At 41.5% G+C, this 21,586-nt stretch overlaps 1 long non-coding RNA gene across 1 annotated transcript in view; it reads right to left on the bottom strand.

Moving 5' to 3' along the window:
• LOC135543361 (uncharacterized) overlaps window positions 1-21,586 on the bottom strand; it is a 26,621-nt gene continuing 5,035 nt past the window's right edge. The window contains exon 3 of the long non-coding RNA XR_010456207.1: window positions 1-295. This is a non-coding gene — a long non-coding RNA (uncharacterized LOC135543361). The remainder of the gene's footprint in view (window positions 296-21,586) is intronic.

A 21,586-nucleotide genomic window follows, 5' to 3' on the forward strand; every position in this document is an offset into this window, starting at 1 on the left:
TACTGCATTAAAGCAAGTTAGTTGACAGCCCTATCAAATATAGTTAATACCAGGTCGGCCATTCACAGGTGGACTACATTACACGGGCAAATACAGAACTCTAAGCTTGTGACACATCCTGTTCTCAGGGTCTGAGATGGTCCTAGACGGCTGAGTCAGGAGTCAGGGCTCGGGCCAGGGCCCACCATGTGGTGCGTGGGTGTCTGGAGCAGTCTGCAGTCTGGGTTTAGGGGTTGTCCCAGGATGTATGGACCCCCATCCCACTCGTTCCACTCTAGCATGTCTCCATTGTTTCCTAGGAGTGCAAGATGATTCATTCAATAATTAATTCATCCATTGAGTCATCGTCTGTAATCTGAATTTCATTTTTCACCAGTTGTGGCTAATTGAAGACAATGTAGTCTGGCAGGTAGCGTAGTGGTTAAGAGCATTGGGCCAGTAACCAAAAGATTGCTGGTTGGAATCCCCGAGCCATCAACAGGGTGAACAATGTGCCCTTGAGCAAGGCACTTAACCCTAATCGCTCTGGTTATTAAGAGTGTCTGCTAAATGACGTTAATGTTCTGTGTACGTGTGTGGTCTTTATGTACACTATGTATTTGACTAATAGGTAATGAAAGCCTTCTGAACAAAAAAGGATCCTTTCTTTTCAAATGATATTCTCTAAACCCTGCACCTGTATGGAGTGATGTGATGTGTGTATACCGTGTCTATGTCCATTTGAATGGTTCCAGACAGAACCTGTGTGATAGCGGGAGAGCCATGCAGTGACTCACGATTGTGGGAAAACTGTAGGCTCAAGAATTAGTCCCACAACAGCATAGGACTGTGGAGGTGCTAGACAGTGGGCGGTAGTTGGTGGTCAGAGGGAATTTCCCCCCTTGGTCTGATATGGGTCTAGGTAGGCCCTGACAGCTGATTGGACCTGTAACATGGCCTGTTTTGGTAGTTTAGTGTTAGCACTGTCAACCACATAGAGAGTTGTTTAAGCATCCTGACAGTTTTGGAACTGTTATCGAGTTTCTACATCTAGCTGAGTGAAATCAGACAAGTCACGAGTCACCTTCTCCTCTCCTGGGGTGGGAAGGGTGATGTCATGGCTTAGATGTTGGTTGCCATGGTTGCTGCACACAGACCTGTATGTGTGTGTGTGTGTGTGTGTGTGTGTGTGTGTGTGTGTGTGTGTGTGTGTGTGTGTGTGTGTGTGTGTGTGTGTGTGTGTGTGTGTGTGTGTGTGTAAATGTATGCGTGGGTGGGGGACTGAATTGACTGGTGGGTTTTCGTCCATGATGTCATTCTAGCAGGGTGACTTTGGCATGTGTGAATATGTGACTGATTGGGATCTGCTCTTTACCCCACAGAAGCAGTCAAAGAAATGACGTGCCTGCTTCTTGTGTACCCTCCAAAGAGACTTAATAAGGATTTGATTTATAACCCAGAGATGGTCATTTGATCAGCCGCACACCCCAACCCCCCAGACCTCTCTCCCCTTCTTCCATCACTCCTCTAAGGTGCCGTTCACAAAGGTACCCAATTCAATTCTCACTAATTGGTCTTTTGACTAATCAGATCAGCTCTGAAAAAGAGCTGATGTGAAAATATCTGGTTTGATTGGTCAAAAGACCAATTAGTGCAAAAAATACCGGAATTGGGTTGTCTCTCAATTAAATTCAAAGGGCTCCATCTCTTCATCTCTCTCTCTCTCTCCCTCCATCTCTTTCAATCTCTCTCTCTTCTCATCTCTCTTCCTCCATCTCTCTCTTTCCATCTTTCTCTCTCTCATCTAGCTCTCTTTTCATCTCTCTCTCATCTAGCTCCCTTTTCATCTCTCTCTCTCATCTCTCTCCCTATCTCTAGCTGGAGGGTAGTAAGGCTAGTACAGAGTCAGTGTACACTTTTTGGAAGGAATCACATTCATTCTCATTAGATCTGAATCATGTCAGATGGAAGGAATAATATTCATTCTCATTAGATCTGGATTATGTCAAATGGAAGGAGTCACATTCATTCTCATTAGATCTGGATTATGTCAAATGGAAGGAGTCACATTCATTCTCATTAGATCTGGATTATGTCAAATGGAAGGAGTCACATTCATTCTCATTAGATCTGGATTATGTCAAATGGAAGGAATCACATTCATTCTCATTAGATCTGGATTATGTCAAATGGAAGGAATCACATTCATTCTCATTATATCTGGATTATGTCAAATGGAAGGAATCACATTCATTCTCATTAGGTCTTGATCATGTAATATGGAAGGAATCACATTCATTCTCATTAGATCTTGATCATGTCATATGGAAGGAATCACATTCATTCTCATTAAGTCTTGATCATGTCAGATGGAAGTGGACGGAGCATGACAGGGCAGAAATCCATAAAACCCAAACCGCCTCCGGGCTTCATGATGACCTCATACAGATACAGAACACCCTGACGCCATCAGTCTGTCATTCTCACCTTCACTTATTGAGGGGCATGGCCGGCTCTAGCCTTTTGCGGGCCCTAAGCGAGATTTGGTAAGTTTTAGATTTAATTTCTTGCAATTCTACCCATTTTGCCATGGGTGTAGAGAAAATGTTGCAGTTTTATAACAGATGACATGCAATTCTAACCATTTGCCATGGGGCGGAGAGAAAACATTGCATTTTATGACAGATTTCATGCAATTCTACCCATTTGCCATGGGATGTAGAGACAACTTTGCATTTTTATAACACATTTCATGCAATTCTACCCATTTGCCATGGAGTGGAAAGAAATGGTTGCAGTTTTAAAGCAAATTTCCTGCAATTCCCACAATGAGTGGTTGCAGTTTTAAAGCAAATTTCCTGCCATTCCCACAATGAGTGGGAATGACTAACAAAATGAATGGGGCCTCCTGGAGGTCAGGGCCCATGGGGACGTGCCCTGTGTCCCCGGTCGGTATTCGGCCGTGACTTACTACAAGTTCAGATACCATTCAAAGCATTGTAAGCTATTTAGAATAGACTACAAGGGAATCAGTGAGTCAAGTTTCACTGAGGGGGGTTTTCCGTTTGTTGTAGTGTATTAACAGCAGTAGTTCCTTATGTTTAGTCGAATACACTACCATTGCCAGCCAAGCAAAGCTTTAGAACTCTTATAGCACTTTGTTTTCCCAAAGCAACTGCAAGATCAGATCCCTGCCTTGAATGAACTCCCAACCCAGGTCTCGAGGGACTCGCTGGTCTGTCTTTGTTTAGTCTACTACTGCACAACAGACAAAACACACCACTGGGGACGAGATGATGAGACGATCACTCGTCACTTCACTTCTGACCTCTCAGCTCTCTCAACACTATCCTTACCAACTGATACTGAGCCTAATAGCTGTGTTGTCATGACAACGGTATACGCTTACAAGAGATTTCCATGTCATCGGATGAATACGTGACAAGAAGCCTCAATGTGTATCTCTGTGTTTAAGAATCCAGCAACGGTCGCTTAAGGTCGCTGCAATCATGAACCTTTGCTGCAATCCTGATTTTTTTTTGTGACCTTACAACATAATTGGTTTCTATGCTGACCCCAAAGACATCTATGACACAGGAGACCAGACCCGGTCCACCAGTAGACCCCGGTCCACCTGTGGGATAACTCACTCTCTACACTACAAAACCTGTCACACGATCCAATTTTCCAATCAGAGTGATTGATAACCTTGTCTATACCAATCACCCTGAGGGGCTCATTGTCTCATTCAGCAGATTAAAAGTCAGTGAGATGATACATTTTCTTATCACTCAGTCAGTCTGTAAAGCGATGATATCATCCCATATAATGAGTGGAATAAATGCTATGACAATATAGGTCCAGTATTCATCACAATAGTTCTATAATATACACTCATGGCTCATTTTCTGTTTTGATAAGCATTGAATTGCTTCAAAACACCCATATCGATTTGAAAACCATGTTGAACTGTTGTAAAAGGAACCAATGAAATGTTTGACTGGGGAATAAAAGAGCAGCCATCCAGGGAGATAATCAATGTCAGTTCTCTCAGTCTGAGATGTGATGATGTCACCCTGTTCTGTAGAGTGCAGTGGGAAGGATAAACTGAGGCAGACTGATAGACGGTATTTATCTCATTAGCTGTTTTTAGACTCATGAATCATTTCAGACTCTGGGGATCAGGGTGAATTACAGGGGCATTCCCATTAAAACCTCAGACCTCAAAAGAACCTTCAAATGCACACACACACACACACACACACACACACACACACACACACACACACACGTTTTTTTAGGTCAACCTGAGTCAATGTGTATGAAGCCCGGCTTGGGACATCATACCAACACTACTACCCTATATTAGCAGATAAACATTTTCCCTTCTCTTTGTCTGCCACAGACTGAATGTAATTTCTCTCCCAGTGTGTTTGTCACAAAGGATGCTCATTCAGACATTCACAGTATATACACCAGGGAGGGGTGAGTTAAACTAATTTAGACAACAGTGCTAACTAACCACGCTTAATTGTAACATATACAGTGGGGCAAAAAAGTATTTAGCCAGCCACCAATTGTGCAAGTTCTCCCACTTAAAAAAATGAGAGAGGCCTGTAATTTTCATCATAGGTACACTTCAACTATGACAGACAAAATGAGAAGAAAAAAATCCAGAAAATAACATTGTAGGATTTTTAATGAATTTATTTGCAAATTATGGTGGAAAATAAGTATTTGGTCACCTACAAACAAGAAAGATCTCTGGCTCTCGCAGACCTGTAACTTCTTCTTTAAGAGGCTCCTCTGTCCTTCCACTCGTTACCTGTATTACAGTTTTTTTTGATTGCTAAACGACAGTGGACACAACTGGAGTCACATGTGCAAAACTCTAACTACAGTCTGCACAGCAGCAGTTCATGTGGACCAAACTCTAGTTCTGGACCAAACTCTAGTTTTTCATTGCTTGAACACAGTTTTCAAAACTCTACACACTTATCCCATGACTTTAACCACAACCTGCACAACACTGTGGATTTACAGCACTTTGTTCAAATGCTAACACACTGCTGTCAAAACTGTGAACCACACATTCAAAACGGAATAGATTTCAGCCTTGTAGCTTTCGAACACTGCTGATCGCAATTTCAGCTGAAAGGCTAAGCAGGTGTCTTGTTTTAGACTTGTTAGTGAACACACACACATATTACAGTATATATAGGTAGAGCTCAGAAAGACTAATTTTGGAAATGGAACAAGGAAGATGGGTTCGTGGAGGGAGAAGGGTGGCAGGGAGAGGGCGGATGCGTGGAGGAAGACAAAGAAGACAAAGAGCTGTTATTTCAGATGAAATAAGGGCTACACTTATAGACCATGTCGTGAACCATGGTCTCTCATTGAGAGAGGCAGGGTTGAGGGTGCAACCCAATCTGCAAAGATCCACAGTGGCATCTGTAATGCGAATTTTCCATCATACAAACAGGTGAGAGTTACATCCTTACAGTAAATGAAAACATTACAGGAATCTATTTTGTATTGCAATTATATAATATTTACACAGACCCACTGGCTCCAGGTCATCTACAAGTCCATGCTAGGTAAAGCTCCGCCTTATCTCAGTTCACTGGTCACGATGGCAACACCCATCCGTAGCACGCGCTCCAGCAGGTGTATCTCACTGATCATCCCTAAAGCCAACACCTCATTTGGCCGCCTTTCGTTCCAATACTCTGCTGCCTGTGACTGGAACGAATTGCAAAAATCCCTGAAGTTGGAGACTTTTATCTCCCTCACCAACTTCAAACATCTACTATCTGAGCAGCTAACCGATCGCTGCAGCTGTACATAGTCTATTGGTAAATAGCCCACCCATTTTCACCTACCTCATCCCCATACTGTTTTTATTTATTTACTTTTCTGCTCTTTTGCACACCAATATCTCTACCTGTACATGACCATCTGATCATTTATCACCCCAGTGTTAATCTGCAAAATTGTAATTATTCGCCTACCTCCTCATGCCTTTTGCGCACAGCTTGTATATAGACTCCCCTTTTTTTCTACTGTGTTATTGACTTGTTAATTGTTTACTCCATGTGTAACTCTGTGTTGTCTGTTCACACTGCTATGCTTTATCTTGGCCAGGTCGCAGTTGCAAATGAGAACTTGTTCTCAACTAGCCTACCTGGTTAAATAAAGGTGAAATAAAAAAATAAAATAAATATATTACAGTAAGTTTGACTGTAAAATATATTTTTTACAACAGGACCCAAAGGCTGCCCCCAACAGGGGGAAGAGGAAAAATATTTTCAGATGCGCAGGAAAATGCTATTGTTGACATGGTTGTTTTCAACAATGCAATAAAACTGCGGGAGATTCAAGATAGAGTGCTGGCTGATAATGATATATTTGAAAATGTTAATTCTGTCAGCACAACAACTATTGCTGCCCATTGCCCCCAACCTAACCTGACTCCTATGTATCTTTGCCATTGGGTAAACCAGAAGAAGAGGCGAAGCGAGAGGGTTTACTCTGCCCCAAATCTTTCCACGAAAATAAGACCACGAAGTGGTCAATGAAAGTGTTGATTTTGGTCAACAAAAATGTAATTGCTAATTTGTCAACAGGCGTATTTGATCGAATAGAAGTTTCGTAATGTTCGGGTTGTTCTGAATGCACTGATATAAGTGGACGCACGTGGCATTCCGGCAACTTTGGTCACACACGTATCTGCCCTCTCATTGGCTAGAACGGTCCCATCTGATCTCGCCTCCTCCCGCCTGGTTTCCATTTTTGTTATTTGTATTGTTAGAGCGGTCACTCGACTATTTTATCAATAGAATATATTATATTTGGGTAAACTGGTTTTGCACGGCATCGTATTTTTATTATTATTTTTGTTGTCAAATATAACAGACAGACATTATGGAGTTTAATAATTGAAAATAACATAAAAGCATACATCAAGTTACAATGAAACAGTTATACACTGTACCGTTCGAGAGAAACAGTGAACAGGTAAAAGAGCAAAGATACCAATATGTCCAGGTAAGACGTCTGAGGTTACGTACACAGCTATACAAAATATTTACAGTAAAAAAAACACTAGCATTTCTACAGTAAAACTGTGCACTTACTGTTTTTCAGAGAGTAATGGAGGTGGAAGCACTGGAAAGACCACATTCATTTGTATTTATCGATGAAGCTGGATTTAACCTTGCCAAAACACAGCGCAGAGGAAGGAATGTTATAGGTCAAAGGGCCAACTGTGGAGGTTCCAGGCCAAAGGGGGGAAAATCCCCATGTGTGCTGCAATGGCCAATGATGGTTTGCTTCTCAACACACCACTCATTGGCCCATACAACACAGAAAGGCTTATAGCTTTCCTAGAACAGCTCTATGCTCAGCTAGTGCCAGCAGAACAGGGGGAGCCAGTAAGAAACCCCCAAGTTTTTGTCATAGTTTCGATAACGTTGCTTTTCACCACTCTGCAGCTGTCACAGATTGGTTTGCAGCACATCACATATTTATGGTTTTGTACCTGCCTGCATATTCACCCTTCCTCAACCCAATAGAGGAGTTTTTCTCTGCCTGGAGGTGGAAAGTGTTTGGTCACCACCCACATGACCAAATGTCTCTTTTGGAAGCCATGCGTGCCGGATGTGAGGACACGAGTCCAGAGGACTGCCAGGGATGGATAAGGCACTCCAGAAGGTTCTTCCCCAGGTGCATGGCAAGAGAAAACATTAGATGTGATGTTGAAGAAAACCTGTGGCCTGATGCTAGAGAGAGGCAGGATTAGCCCCTCAATTATTTGTTCGAATTACAGTATGTACTTTTAGTTTCTACCTTTTTTTTCTCATTACTGTAATTCCGTAAATTACTACAGACTATTGAAGCAAACTGCTAATTTTAATTTACCTTAAAGAATTGTTATGTTCTAAAAAAATATATAAATCATGTGAAAGAATGTCACTCTTTTCTTTGAAGAAAATATTACTTTGTATGAAGTCACTGAAATTGTTCAAACTGTAAAGATGAAAAGTTTGTATTTTCTGTATTGGTGTTTGATGCTAGTGTTTTTACTCTCAGTGTGTTCTGAGAGACAGTGTGTGTTATCTCAGTGAGGGTTGTGCATAGTGTTTGGCTGCACTGAGCGTGTTTTGAGCCATGTGTTAAGAGTTGTGTTGCTTGGAATGAGTTTTGCAGGTGATGTGAACTGTTTAGCTCAGGTGACTGTTGGTAGTGCAGACTGTAGTTAGAGTATTGCACATGTGACTCCAGTTGTGCCCACTGTCGTTTAGCAATCGAAAAAAACTGTAATGGCACCTGTTTGAACTTGTTATCAGTATAAAATACACCTGTCCACAACTTCAAACAGTCACACTCCAAACTCCACTATGGCCAAGACCAAAGAGCTGTCAAAGGACACCAAAAACACCAGGCTGGAAAGACTGAATCTGCAATAGATAAGCAGCTTGGTTTGAAGAAATCAACTGCGGGAGCAATTATTAGGAAATGGAAGACATAGAAGACCATTGATAATCTCCCTTGATCTGGGGCTCCACGCAAGATCTCACCCCGTGGGGTCAAAATGATCACAAGAACGGTGAGCAAAAATCCCAGAACCACACAGGGGGACCTAGTAAATGACCTGCAGAGAGCTGGGACCAAAGTAACAAAGCCTACCATCAGTAACACACTACGCCGCCAGGGACTCAAATCCTGCAGTGCCCAGACGTGTCCCCCTGCTTAAGCCAGTACATGTCCTGGCCCGTCTGAAGTTTGCTAGAGAGCATTTGGATGATCCAGAAGAAGATTGGGAGAATGTCATATGGTCAGATGAAACCAAATTAGAACTTTTTGGTAAAAACTCAACTCGTCGTGTTTGGAGGACAAAGAATGCTGAGTTGCATCCAAAGAACACCATACCTACTGTGAAGCATGGGGGTGGAAACATTATGCTTTGGGTCTGTTTTTCTGCAAAGGGACCAGGACGACTGAGCCGTGTAAAGGAAAGAATGAATGGGACCATGTATCGTGAGATTTTGAGTAAAACCTCCTTCCATCAGCAAGGGCATTGAAGATGAAACATGGCAGGGTCTTTCAGCATGACAATGATCCCAAACACACTCCCCGGGCAACAAAGGAGTGGCTTCGTAAGAAGCATTTCAAGGTCCTGGAGTGGCCTAGCCAGTCTCCAGATATCAACCCCATAGAAAATCTTTGGAGGGAGTTGAAAGTCCGTGTTGCCCAGCAACAGCCCCAAAACATCACTGCTCTAGAGGAGACCTGCATGGAGGAATGGGGCAAAATACCAGCAACAGTGTGTGAAAACCTTGTGAAGACTTACAGAAAACGTTTGACCTCTGTCATTGCCAACAAAGGGTATATAACAAATTATTGAGATAAACTTTTGTTATTGACCAAATACTTATTTTCCACCATAATTTGCAAATAAATTCATTAAAAATCCTACAATGTGCCTCCCGGGTGGCGCAGTGGTTAAGGGCGCTGTACTGCAGCGCCAGCTGTGCCATCAGAGACTCTGGGTTCGCGCCCAGGCTCTGTCGTAACCGGCTACGACCGGGAGGTCCGTGGGACGACGCACAATTGGCCTAGCGTCGTCCGGGTTAGGGAGGGCTTGGCCGGTAGGGATGGCCTTGTCTCATCGTGCACCAGCGACTCCTGTGGCGGGCCGGGCGCAGTGTGTGCTAACCAAGGTTGCCAGGTGCACAGTGTTTCCTCTGACACATTGTGCGGCTGGCTTCCGGGTTGGATGCGCGCTGTGTTAAGAAGCAGTGCAGCTTGGTTGGGTTGTGTATCGGAGGACGCGTGACACTTTCAACCTTCGTCTCTCCCGAGCCCGTACGGGAGTTGTAGTGATGAGACAAGATAGTAGCTACTAAAACAATTGGATACCATGAAATTGGGGAGAAAAAGAGGTACAATTAATTTAAAAAATAATAAAATTTAAAAAATTCTACAATGTGATTTTCTGGATTTTTTTTCTCATTTTGTCTGTCATAGTTGAAGCGTACCTATGATGAAAATTATAGGCCTCTCTCATCTTTTTAAGTGGGAGAACTTGCCGAATTGGTGGCTGACTAAATACTTTTTTGCCCACTGTATACACTGAACAAAAATATAAACGCAGTATGTAAAGTGTTGGTCCCATGTTTCATAAGCTGAAATAAAAGATCCCAGATATGTTCCACATGCACAAAAAGCTTATTTCTCTCAAACTTTGCCAAGAGAATCCCATCCACCTGACAGGTGTGGCATATCAAGAAGCTGATCAAACAGCATGATCATTACACAGGTGCCTTTTGTGACCAGATCCTGAGGACCATTTATTTAAGGTATCTATGACCAACAGATCTGTATACCCAGTCAAGTGAAATCCATAGATTAGAGCCAAAACGTTTTTTTCTCAATTGACTGATTTCCTCATATGAACTGTAACTCAGTAAAATCTTTGAAATGGTTACATGTTGCGTTTACATTTTAGTTCAGTATATTTGGGCGAGGACATTCCTGGGATGCTTTGTGGCTCTGTGTCATCACACCGGGAGCTGTTACTTGTTGGGAATGACCTCATCATAATGCTGAGGTGATTGTGTTCCTGTTTGACTGTCCTACGTTCTTGCGGTCAGGAACGTAAGACAGTCAGTAATGAATTCCGAGGTTGAGGAACGAATGGAGAAATACAGGCTTAAAGCCCCAGACTGCGACGCAAACGGAGACAGTCGGAATGAACGGCAGGATGTGTGGGTCATGTTTCATTAGACATTGCAGGTTAATGTGACTCCCTGAGATCCCAATAACCACCCACACACACATGCGCACACACGCGCACACACCCACACACACGCGCACACACGCGCACACACACCCACACACACACACACACACACACACACACACACACACACACACACACACACACACACACACACACACACACACACACACACACACACACACACACAACTGATATACAGACAGGGTGTTGTGACCTGTTGCTCTTAGGTGACGTGAGACTTAACCGGTAACATGTCTTCCAAGAGGCCCAGACTACTTACTGATTTGATTTTATATGTGGCTGTTTGCTAACAGTGTCGTATTCTAGGTTTCTAATTTCTCCCTGCCGCTCTCCTCAGAGGCTTTTGGATATGTTTGCTGCAAGTTGTAATTGCGGTTGAGAACAGTTTATGTAAGAAGAGACATGGAAGAGTTTGTTGAAAACAATAATTACCGAGGCAGTTTGTAAAATGTAGCGTGAGATAGTTCATCTAACAAGGCCCATCTTTGATGATGTTCTCTCCTTAAAGTAACTGTTCAGTGTTTCCAGATTTCTATGCAATATGACCTAAAATGAACTACAATATGAGTGAAATTGTTTTCCTTTCAAACAATTGTTATGAAGTATGTTTAAAGATTTTATGTGTTTGAATGGTGTGGGCGTACCCCAACAACAGGATGGTGTGGGTGTATACCGGTCGTTAAATATTTATATAATATTTACGCGAGTAAACCACTGATTGGCCGGCTCAGCCAATGAGCCAACATGACATCATGTCATATGTTAAATATATGTTAAATAGCAAGCATTTTTTAAATGTTCTGTTTGAGATACAAGTTTGAGGTGGAGTTTTTTAAGGGATTTTTTCTCCAATTTATGCTTTTGCCACAAATATGAGTATAGGAAAAGTCAACAACATTATTTGGGTATGAGTTAACAGAATATTAACTTTTATAAGTTTGATTTCCCCTCCAAAGTTACTTTAAATGGTAAGGAAACATGGAAACCTTTATGTACTGTAACTCACCAAGCCTTTTGGAAACGTGCTGAGGGCTTATGTCAGCATTCATTTAGTTTTTTGGTTGTAAGTCACAAATTGATGCTGGCCTGCTTTTCCCAAGGAAATATCAAAGGAAATGTGTTCTGTTCTTTACTACAAGTCACAGGTCACATAACTTTGATCCATCATGAAATAAAATAAAAAAGAATGGAAATAGTTCCACAAACATCAGCCAGTTCTACAAAACAATTACTGTAAAGGTTGGGGGTCAGAAAGACATACCAGTCTTTAGGTATGAGAGAGAAGCTACCTCTGTGATGATTTAGGGAATACCAGACATTCCATTCACGCTTTCCATTCATTCCTTGGCAGAATGTTGAGGCGACATTAGCCACGGGCCCATCGTTATGACTGCACACACACACACTTTCCTAAAACTACAGTAGGCCATTCTTCCTGCCTATATTTGGTAGAGTGAAGAAGGGAATACCCTGTGATGACATCATGACTTTCTTCTGCCAAAGGGGAGCTTACAATCCGGAGGAGGACTTCGTAAAGTAAACTACATCTGTGTGTTTTTCCACCTGACATTCATTCGAATGGTCATCAATTCAAAGTTGCTTTTCCACTTAAATAAACCATGTTGATCTGTTAGTCAGAATGATGCATGAAACAGTGTATACTGCAGTATTGTAGATTCGCCATGCATCTCAAGAAGACAGGTCATCAACCGTGCAGGGATGTTTTGGTGGGTTATTCTTTTCGCTCTGTCTTGGTCTTGGCAGGCATTTTCCACACTTCAGAGCTCCTAATGTAAACCTTTGTGGGTTTGAAAACAAACAAACAGCAAAGCCAGAGATTATAATCAGGGTGAATGTGGAGTTTAACAGCGCTCAGATTCAACTGTTGTTTTTCCCTTCTCTGGACACGCCCAATCCCAGAGGAATATGGTGATGCTGGCTCTTTTGTTGTGGGGTGGGCAGTGGGGAGGGTTGTCTAGGGGAGTTTGTGACCTGTCTGACACTTTTTGGGGCACTGACCAATGGAGCCGCCCAAGGGCTGCATGCCTTTTATTGCCAAAGAGTTTCCCCCTCTACTCTGCTCTCTGCCCTTGTTCAATTCTTGTCACAGATCTGGCTAAACCAAATAGCTGAATTGCAATATAGCCTCAGCTAGGTGGACCTATCGCTAACTTACTTGAAGGGAAGTGACGGAGAATAGAGGGCATAGGAGGAAAGGGAGTGACTTTTGGGATTGAGACGAGGCCCTGGGCTCTGAGAGCAGTGAAGAGAGAGAGAGAGAGGCCTGTTATTTCCCTGGCGCCCACAGGACTGAGCGGTGTGAGGGATGGAGGGAGGGAATGACGCCTGTCCTTTAATTAACTTCTACTACAACTCCATCATCCACTAGAAACCAGCAGCAGCAGCAGGCTGGCTGGGTACACAGATCAACAGACTGCTGTACTGTGGAAATGGTTTGTTTTCTAGTTGAGCTGTAGGCTATATGGCTATAATAATATTGCTATGAATTTGGTTTATTTGCTATTTAAAAAGGTGCTTTAAACACTTAAATTAACAATCATATGGATTTTAGAACTGTGTACACTTCTATTAGTTCTATTTCTATATTTGGAGTTCCCAGCCTCTCTAACCGACTCTCAGGATAAAGACTCCCTTAGTTCTCTCGCAGACATAAAGAGAGAGAGAGAAGAAATACGCAATTTTTTTAGGAGAATATGAAAAGGAAGGCCTCCAGTAGTTCCTCTCAGACAGCTACTGTCACGGTGCGTTACTAGCTTTACCTGAAAATGAAGACATCGGGCCAGAGAGAGAGAGAGATGTGGAGAGAGAGCGTCCACCTACGCCTCCATGTACAGTGAATGATCCACTCATCCATGGTGTGAGTAGCTCTTCAGAGATATTGTAATAGAATTACTTCAAAGCTACCCTGATCACATGGTTGCCTTTCCCTGGCCTTGGTAAACAAGTTAATTAGCTCACACCAAGTTAATAGGCCATGCCATTGAAGCCATTAAGATTAGTGGTCTTTACACAAGGTGTTGGGCAATGGAGACATGTGGTAGTACAGTAATATCGGTGGTTAAGAGACAGACACTTTGGGCTGTGGTGCACCTAAAGTGGTGCACAAGGGGGGCGATGATGACACTGCATGGTGAGGTCATTAAACATGACATCATTGTCTGGACAGCAGCCAGGAGAGATGGTAGGCTTTCATCTCTCTCTTTCTCCTCTCTCTGCACCCATTTCTCTTAAGACAACACAGACTACCTCTGTCAATCAGTCTCTCTTTCTATCTCTTAATTTTCTCTCTCTTTCTTTCTTTTTAAGTGTCTATATTCGGTGTAGCCATTTCCTATCCAGGCTGCCTGACTGCTTCTACATTCAACAACGAGTTGGCCCAAACAGAAATGGAAAAGACTCTCAGGAAACCAGGCAAGCCACTATTCATACTTCTCCTCAATTCATACAAGTTGGGGTTCACCCCTGAGGGCAGATCGTGACTGTTGGGCCTCTCAGGACTGTGTTCAGAGTCACGCGATGGTGGCAATGGTCCCCTCCAGAGGCCAGTGGCTCCCCTCTATTTATACAGAGCCCTGTTCTGGTGTGATGGCCGATGTTGTCTGTGGCCTGGCTCTCTGAATAACCAGCTTTCTCCTCTGTAGGACCACCATGCTAATAGGGAGCATGGGTTATAGGGGGACAGAGGGGCACTGTGGACTGGGTGCAAATGGAACACGCTAACAGAACGTTAGACTGACTCTGTCTCTTTCTGTCTCTTACACTCTCAATAAAGCTTTTTCTCTCTCTTATTATTCTCAACCACACTCTCTCTCTGTCTTTCTTTAGCTTCCTGTCTCTTTTTCTCTCACTCTCTCTTTCTTTCTCTCTCTCACATACTCTCTCTTTCTCTGACATGTTATCCTTCTTGGATGTCTGTCGACATACAGTATGGTTGCATAGGTTTTGATGTACAAACACACACACACGACTAATGCCACTAACGCATGCCCAAACTTGCTCCATGTGTCAGATTACTTCGACAGGGTGGAGCGTTGGCTGTACGAGGGAATATTCCAGAAGTCAGAATTTCAGGCATTTGCTGTCGTTTGCTCCGGCACCTTGGTTATGCAGGCAGGGAGCAGCTGCTGTCATTACAGACACTGTACTGCCTGTGTGTGTGTGTGTGTGTGTGTGTGTGTGTGTGTGTGTGTGTGTGTGTGTGTGTGTGTGTGTGTGTGTGTGTGTGTGTGTGTGTGTGTGTGTGTGTGTGTGTGTGTGTGTGTGTGTGTGTCTTTGTCTTTCCCTACCAACGGCCTGGAAGAAACACTCTTGCTGCATCAACCAGCCACTCCCACACAGGGAGGAATTGTGAAAGGATGATGTTGACCCTAAGCCACTGATCTTTATGTTTTATAGAGTTATTATTTATGTACATTTCCACATGAAGTAACAGAAAACTAGTACTGAAAAAACTAACCTAATTGTCCCATAAAAATGTACTCATAACAGAATACCTGCAGAATAACTACAGGTTTATAACCATAATTAAAACTAAGGTTTGGTTTGGACTACATAGATATGAGACTACTTTTAAAACCTGACGATGTTCTCAGTATCAACACACAGACACACGTTATTCCCCATATCGCCTCTCACAGCCCCACACTGCACTTGCTGGCCATTCCCCAAACTTAAAGAGTTAAGACCTGGTGACAACTTGTTCTGGCTTTATTTCTGTACATCGCGTTTGTCGGCCATATTTGTTTATGCTGTGGTGTCTGGTGATCACAACCCTGGATCTGGATTCTGTGTCCTGTCTTGTGTTGCATTGATGGGTTGGGCTACTGCTACTGCACGGATACTGATAAGTCCAGTCCTAAAAGAATCTCTAGAACCTTCTCTCCCTACAGATGTAGGATCTTAAATGGATCAGCCTGTTGCAAGAGAACTTTCCTGCAATGCAGGGGGAATTTAAAACTTGTGGTGTATTTGAGGTTTAAAAAGTATTCTGAAGTTTGTAATTTACACTGTTAAATTTCGTCCTTGATTTTCCCTTCCAAAGAATGCATCAACCCCTACAAAAAAATGTCTATTAATTATAATCCACATAATAATTCAAATGTCCTGATGCTGCAAGATTATTTTCTGGCTCAAATTAAGATCCTACATCTGTAGTTCCACCGTATGGTGTTTGTAGATCTGAGGGAAGTGGATAGTTGTAAGCAACATGGTGGAAGTTACCCAAGTCCATTTGGAAGACTAATAAAATCCTTACCATATTGCTTAAACCTATCCAGCCCCTTCATATCTGAAATCACTAAGTGGGAAGGGACCTATGGCTAGAGGATAGGTCTCAGTATGGAAAGGGATGGGGACTAGTGTAATCAAAGAGGGTAGCAACTAGTCTTTTATAAATAGTCAGGAAGCAAGCACACTGATTGCTCAGAAATTCAGACAAACATTTAACCTGATGGGACATGAAGAAAGATAAAGATAGACAGAGAGAGGGGTTGAGAGGTGCACAGGGGATATAGGACACCTTTTGCTCCTGTGTTGTCTTGTCTCCATGGACTTTAGTCTGCCATTTTTACCTCATCAGTTGCTTATACAGAAATGAGCTTCATTATCTTCTTTAATTTTCATGAACTAATCTATACTGAACAAAAATATAAACAAAACATGTAAAGTGTTGGTCCCATTTTTCATGAGCTGAAATAAAAGATCTCCTTTACTAAAGATAATCCATTAACCTGACAGGTGTGGCATAGCAATAAAATGATTAAACAGCATGATCATTACACAGGTGTACCTTGTGCTGGGGATAATAAAAGGCAACTCTAAAATGTGTGGTTTTGTCACACAACACAATGCCACAGATGTCTCAAGATTTGAGGGAGCGTGCAATTGGCATGCTGACTGCAGGAATGTCCACCAGAGCTGTAGCTAGAGAATGTAATGTTCCTTTCTCTACCAACATTATTTTAGAGAATTTGACAGTACATCCAACCGGCCCCACAACCGTTGACCACGTGTAACCTCGCTAGCCCAGGACCTCCACATCCGGGTTCTTCACTTGCGGGATTGTCTGAGGAGGGGGATGGGGGTGCTGAGTAGTATTTCTGTCTGTTTCTGGGGAAAAACTCATTCTAATTGGCTGGGCCTGGCTCCCTAGTGGGTCGACCTGGCTCCCAAGTCGGTGGGCCTATGCCCTCCCAGGCTGGCTGCGCCCCTGCCCAGTCATGTGAAATCCATAGATTAGGGCCTCATGAATTTAATTAAATTGACTGATTTCCTTCTATGAACTGTAACTCAGTAAAATCTCTGAAATTGTTGCTTGTTACGTTTATATTTTTGTTTAGTATATACTTTATTCATACAGTGGATCCCCACTCTACCACTTCCAATGAAGCATGGGCTTTCAGTTGCCCTGGTAAACTGGGTAATTTTCAACACCATTGCATGTAGGCTATGTTTGTTGATAGGATCCACTGTCATGTTTTGTTTCACTTATGGGACATCAACTGTTTCTGCGGTTGGCCTTTTGCAGATACTGTGGGTCTTCTGTTGCAATAGCAGACACGGTCTGTCATCTCTGATGCCTTTTGTCGATACAGACACATCAGAGAAAGTGATGCAACAGTTTGTCTTTATGCCATGCTGTTACTGTACTTTGGTAAGAATGCAGCCCAATTACTCAGCTGTAGTTTCAAGTAAAGTACAAGACAGTGACTGAATTGTAAGAAAACTGGACGAATTTATGTTTCAAATTCGTTCCATAGAGTAAATAAAAGAAACATGAATACAATCTTCGGGTCGCACGCGGACGGCAGGTGTCACAGATTAAAGCGGGATTTAGTGATAGGCATGATATTTTACAGTATTTTATCCATAGGCCTATAATGAAGATTTTGATAAATTAAAAACACATTTGTAAGACCAATGTTCCATTACATAGGCCTCCGATACATTGCATACATTATTTCAAGGATTAAAAGGGTTCATAGACTATAACCTATATAATGCATTCCAAATATTAGCTCATTGCTATTTAAATGAAGACGACAAATTCAGAGTTTTGTTTTCCAACACATTTTTCTTTTCGATAATCAGACTGGGCTAACTTATTTCAGTGAGCACGCGGAAATACTCTTCCAAACAGAGTTGATGCTCGTTTGTTGAGTAGCCTTACGATGTCTTACTGCAAATATTTTCGAAAACGAATTGTTTCTATTTCGTGCATATTCCTTTCAGATAGACTTTCAACCTATAGCTATAGCGTGTACATTAATTGAACTGGAATGAAACAAATGATGTTTTAATTTAACAACTAGCTAGAAATGTACTACATTTCATGTAGCCTAAGTAGTGTGACATCAAAATGTAACATTAAAATACATTATTTCAAATAAATTAATGAACTTAGCGAGAAAATGTATATCATTTACGACTAAACACATGCACCTTCAAAATACTAAATTTTGCTCTTACAATTTTGCTCACAGAAAACGAGAAACAAAGTGATGATATTGAACATCTGTGCTACATGGAACGAGAAGGATGTGGACAACAATGTAAAAATTTAAAAGATTAAGGCAATTCCACCAACAACACATTCAACTGTTATTTCATTGTATGAAGCAACTTTAAAACGACATTACCAACGAATGGAATATTTTCATCATCATTGCAATGCAGTGCAGCCAGCGTCCGTTGGCGTTGACGCGCGAGATACAATTCCCCACTGTCGGACCTCCGTTTATCCAACCACGCAAAATTACGCCCCAAATAGTTCATAATACAGAGTTAAAGAAAAAGCCTAACAGCTCCTGACGACCAGCGGTGGAAAAAGTACTAAATTAGATACCTTAATAGAAAATGACTCAAGTAAAAGTGAATGTCACCCAGTAAAATACCACTTGAGGAAAGTCTAAAAGTATTTGGTGTTAAAAGTGTTAAAGTAAAATGGAATTGCTCAAATGTACTTAAGTATCAAAAGTAAAAGTACAAGTATAAATAATTTCGAATTCCTTACATTAAGCAAACCAGAAGGCACAATCTTCCTTTTTTATTGGATAGCCAGGGGCACACTCCAACACTCAGACATAATTTACAAGCAACGCATTTGTGTTTAGTGAGTCCGCCAGATCAGAGGCAGTAAGGATGACCAGGGATTTTCTCTTGGTAATTATGTGAATTTGACCATTCTTGTCAAAATGTAAGAATACTTTTGGGTGTCAAGGAAAATGTATGGAGTTAAAAGTACATTATTATCTTAAGTAATGTAGTGAAGTAAAAGTAAACGTTTCCATACATATAAATAGTAAAGTACAGATACCGGTAAAAACGACTAAAGTAGTACTTTCAAGTGTTTTTACTTAAGTACTTTAAACCACTGCTGAAGACTATAGTCATCACTTAACCGAACTTCGAAATGAGACTTCTTCTGTCCCCGAGGAGCACGTCTTTGGAAGAGGGATCACCGATTATGGTTTTATAGAGATGGGGGGGAAGTGGTCGCGCTCTGTCTATATATAAAGCCGATGGAGGATGCATTGATCTGTGTATTATCTCTTGTGTCGGCTGAGGTCAAGTGATCTTCCTTTTTTCTTAAAATGCCTTCGCCCCGCCTCCGTCGCAAAACTAGCGCTATGGGGTAGTTTATAAATAGGCTACTACAGCAGTAACAAAAGAATAGAACTTCCTTGAAGCGTGATGACCGGCTGGTTAAACTCACTGGAATATTATGTTGTTTCAATCCGCGGCTTCCTGTGCACATTGGGAAGAGTCTAAACGGGATCATTGGCTATAGGCTACCGTCTCCAGGTGTCATACGCGCAGGTAAGTAGCACAATGTCTACTCATGTATTCTCACTCAGTTGGTCTGTAACATTCTTTTCGTCAAGTCGGTGTGTGACAGTTGTTGTGACCGTTATTCTCACTCAGTCGGTCTGTAACATTTTTTTTCATCAAGTCGGTCGGTGGGTGCAGTTGTTGTTTTGATCGCAGTGTGTGTTCCTCACTAAATACATTGTTTGAAATAGCCTACCTTAAAATATTATTACATTTCATAAATGACAATTATACTATAGCCTGTACACTTCCTTATTTGTATTTGATTAACAGATAAATACTAGTATGTGATGTGGAGGGTCAACTGTTTACAATAACAATGACCTCGTGTAACAGACAGTAGACTCAGCCAAGGGAGAAAAACAACTTTTGAGGCATCAACAACTAGATCAATTTAAAAACGGGTAAAAAAAAACAACAAAAAAACGGGTTACATCATCAACTGTAACCAATAAGAGGCGGGACTTCCGTTTCAGTTGCGGTGGAGTTCTCCACTGTTTTATCACTGCCAGAGCCTAAGAAAATATGTAATAAGTGATAGAAATAAATATTAATTATTTAAAAAATATATACATTATATTATATAATGCAACAATGCATGGACTTGTCAATCTCAACTGTTCATTTCTGTATTATCAATAGTGGTGCTTAGGGTAGACCGAGGCTCAATTAACACATTTTGCCTTTTACTGATTTCTGAAAAGATTGTTTGAGTTAGATTAATAATATTTTTATACAAACAACACACATGTCTTAGCAACCATTACACACTGTAATTACGTTTCTAGGACATACAGACGTTTACAGTTCAACGAGAGTGGCAGATGTGAAATGTTACAATTAAGTGTAACAGGCTGCAGGGTTCAAACAGGCTGCTCTCTTCAATTGTAAAAATAAGTTTTAATTGAAAAATGTTATGATTTGAAACTGATATTTAGATGGAAATACACTAAGTTGACAAAAAAAAGTTATTATCCAAAATTAATATAAGCATTCAAAAGTATGAACTGTACTTAAAAAAAGGTAATATCTTAGTTGTACTGGGAAACTTGATGTAAAGAAGTTAAATGTTCTATCATTATGTGAATGTGTCTAAATACAATATAAAATAACAAATTATAAAATGTTTCATTTGATCCCCAATTACTAATTTTAATCTAATCTGAGTCTTTTGAAAAACAATACTACAATATTTATTGTCATCAACTAATCAAAAGATCTATTCTTACGGATAAATTATATATGATTAGATACATGGGGAATGTTCCACTGGTCATTAAAAAATGGAGACATTAAGACTATTCACGTTCGGCCTCAAAACACTTTTTGGTCAATAAAATAAAAAATGATTGACTGGTACTCCTAAAACGTCTCAGGTATGTAGAGACATTAACCAAGTATTAGCACATTGAATAACAGCTTTCTAAGTGGTTTCTAATTTGTAGGTGTTACAACTGACCCTGTGCATACTACCACTTGTGCCATAAAGGCCCACACCTCATGGCAGAGGATGCAGCATGCTGTTATTGTTCCATGACCATACTATCCCAACCTCATTGGCTTTTCTTGTCTTGTTTCAGATAGAGGAGAACTCTAGCCATCCTTCATACCCAGCTGATGGGTATGTGTGAATGTGTTAGTGTAGATGTGTCAGGCCTTGCAGTGCTGAAGCAGCACAGAATGGTTTGTGGGTAATACAGGGATACAGGCTGTACTGTGCTGTTGCAGTAACGCCTGGAGAAACATGGAAAAAAGGATTGGAAGAGTGAAAGCAATACACAAATAGTTCCACCTGCTACGCTAAGCCCTGGAGGGCCACGGTGTATGCAGGCTTTTGTTACAACCCAGCTCTAACACACCTGATTCAACTAATTGTGGTTTAAGACCACAATCAATTAAATCAAGTGTGCCAGAGCACAAGCCTGCATACAC

The sequence above is a fragment of the Oncorhynchus masou genome, chromosome 7 (genome assembly GCF_036934945.1).
Source record: "Oncorhynchus masou masou isolate Uvic2021 chromosome 7, UVic_Omas_1.1, whole genome shotgun sequence".
Lineage (NCBI taxonomy): Eukaryota > Metazoa > Chordata > Actinopteri > Salmoniformes > Salmonidae > Oncorhynchus > Oncorhynchus masou.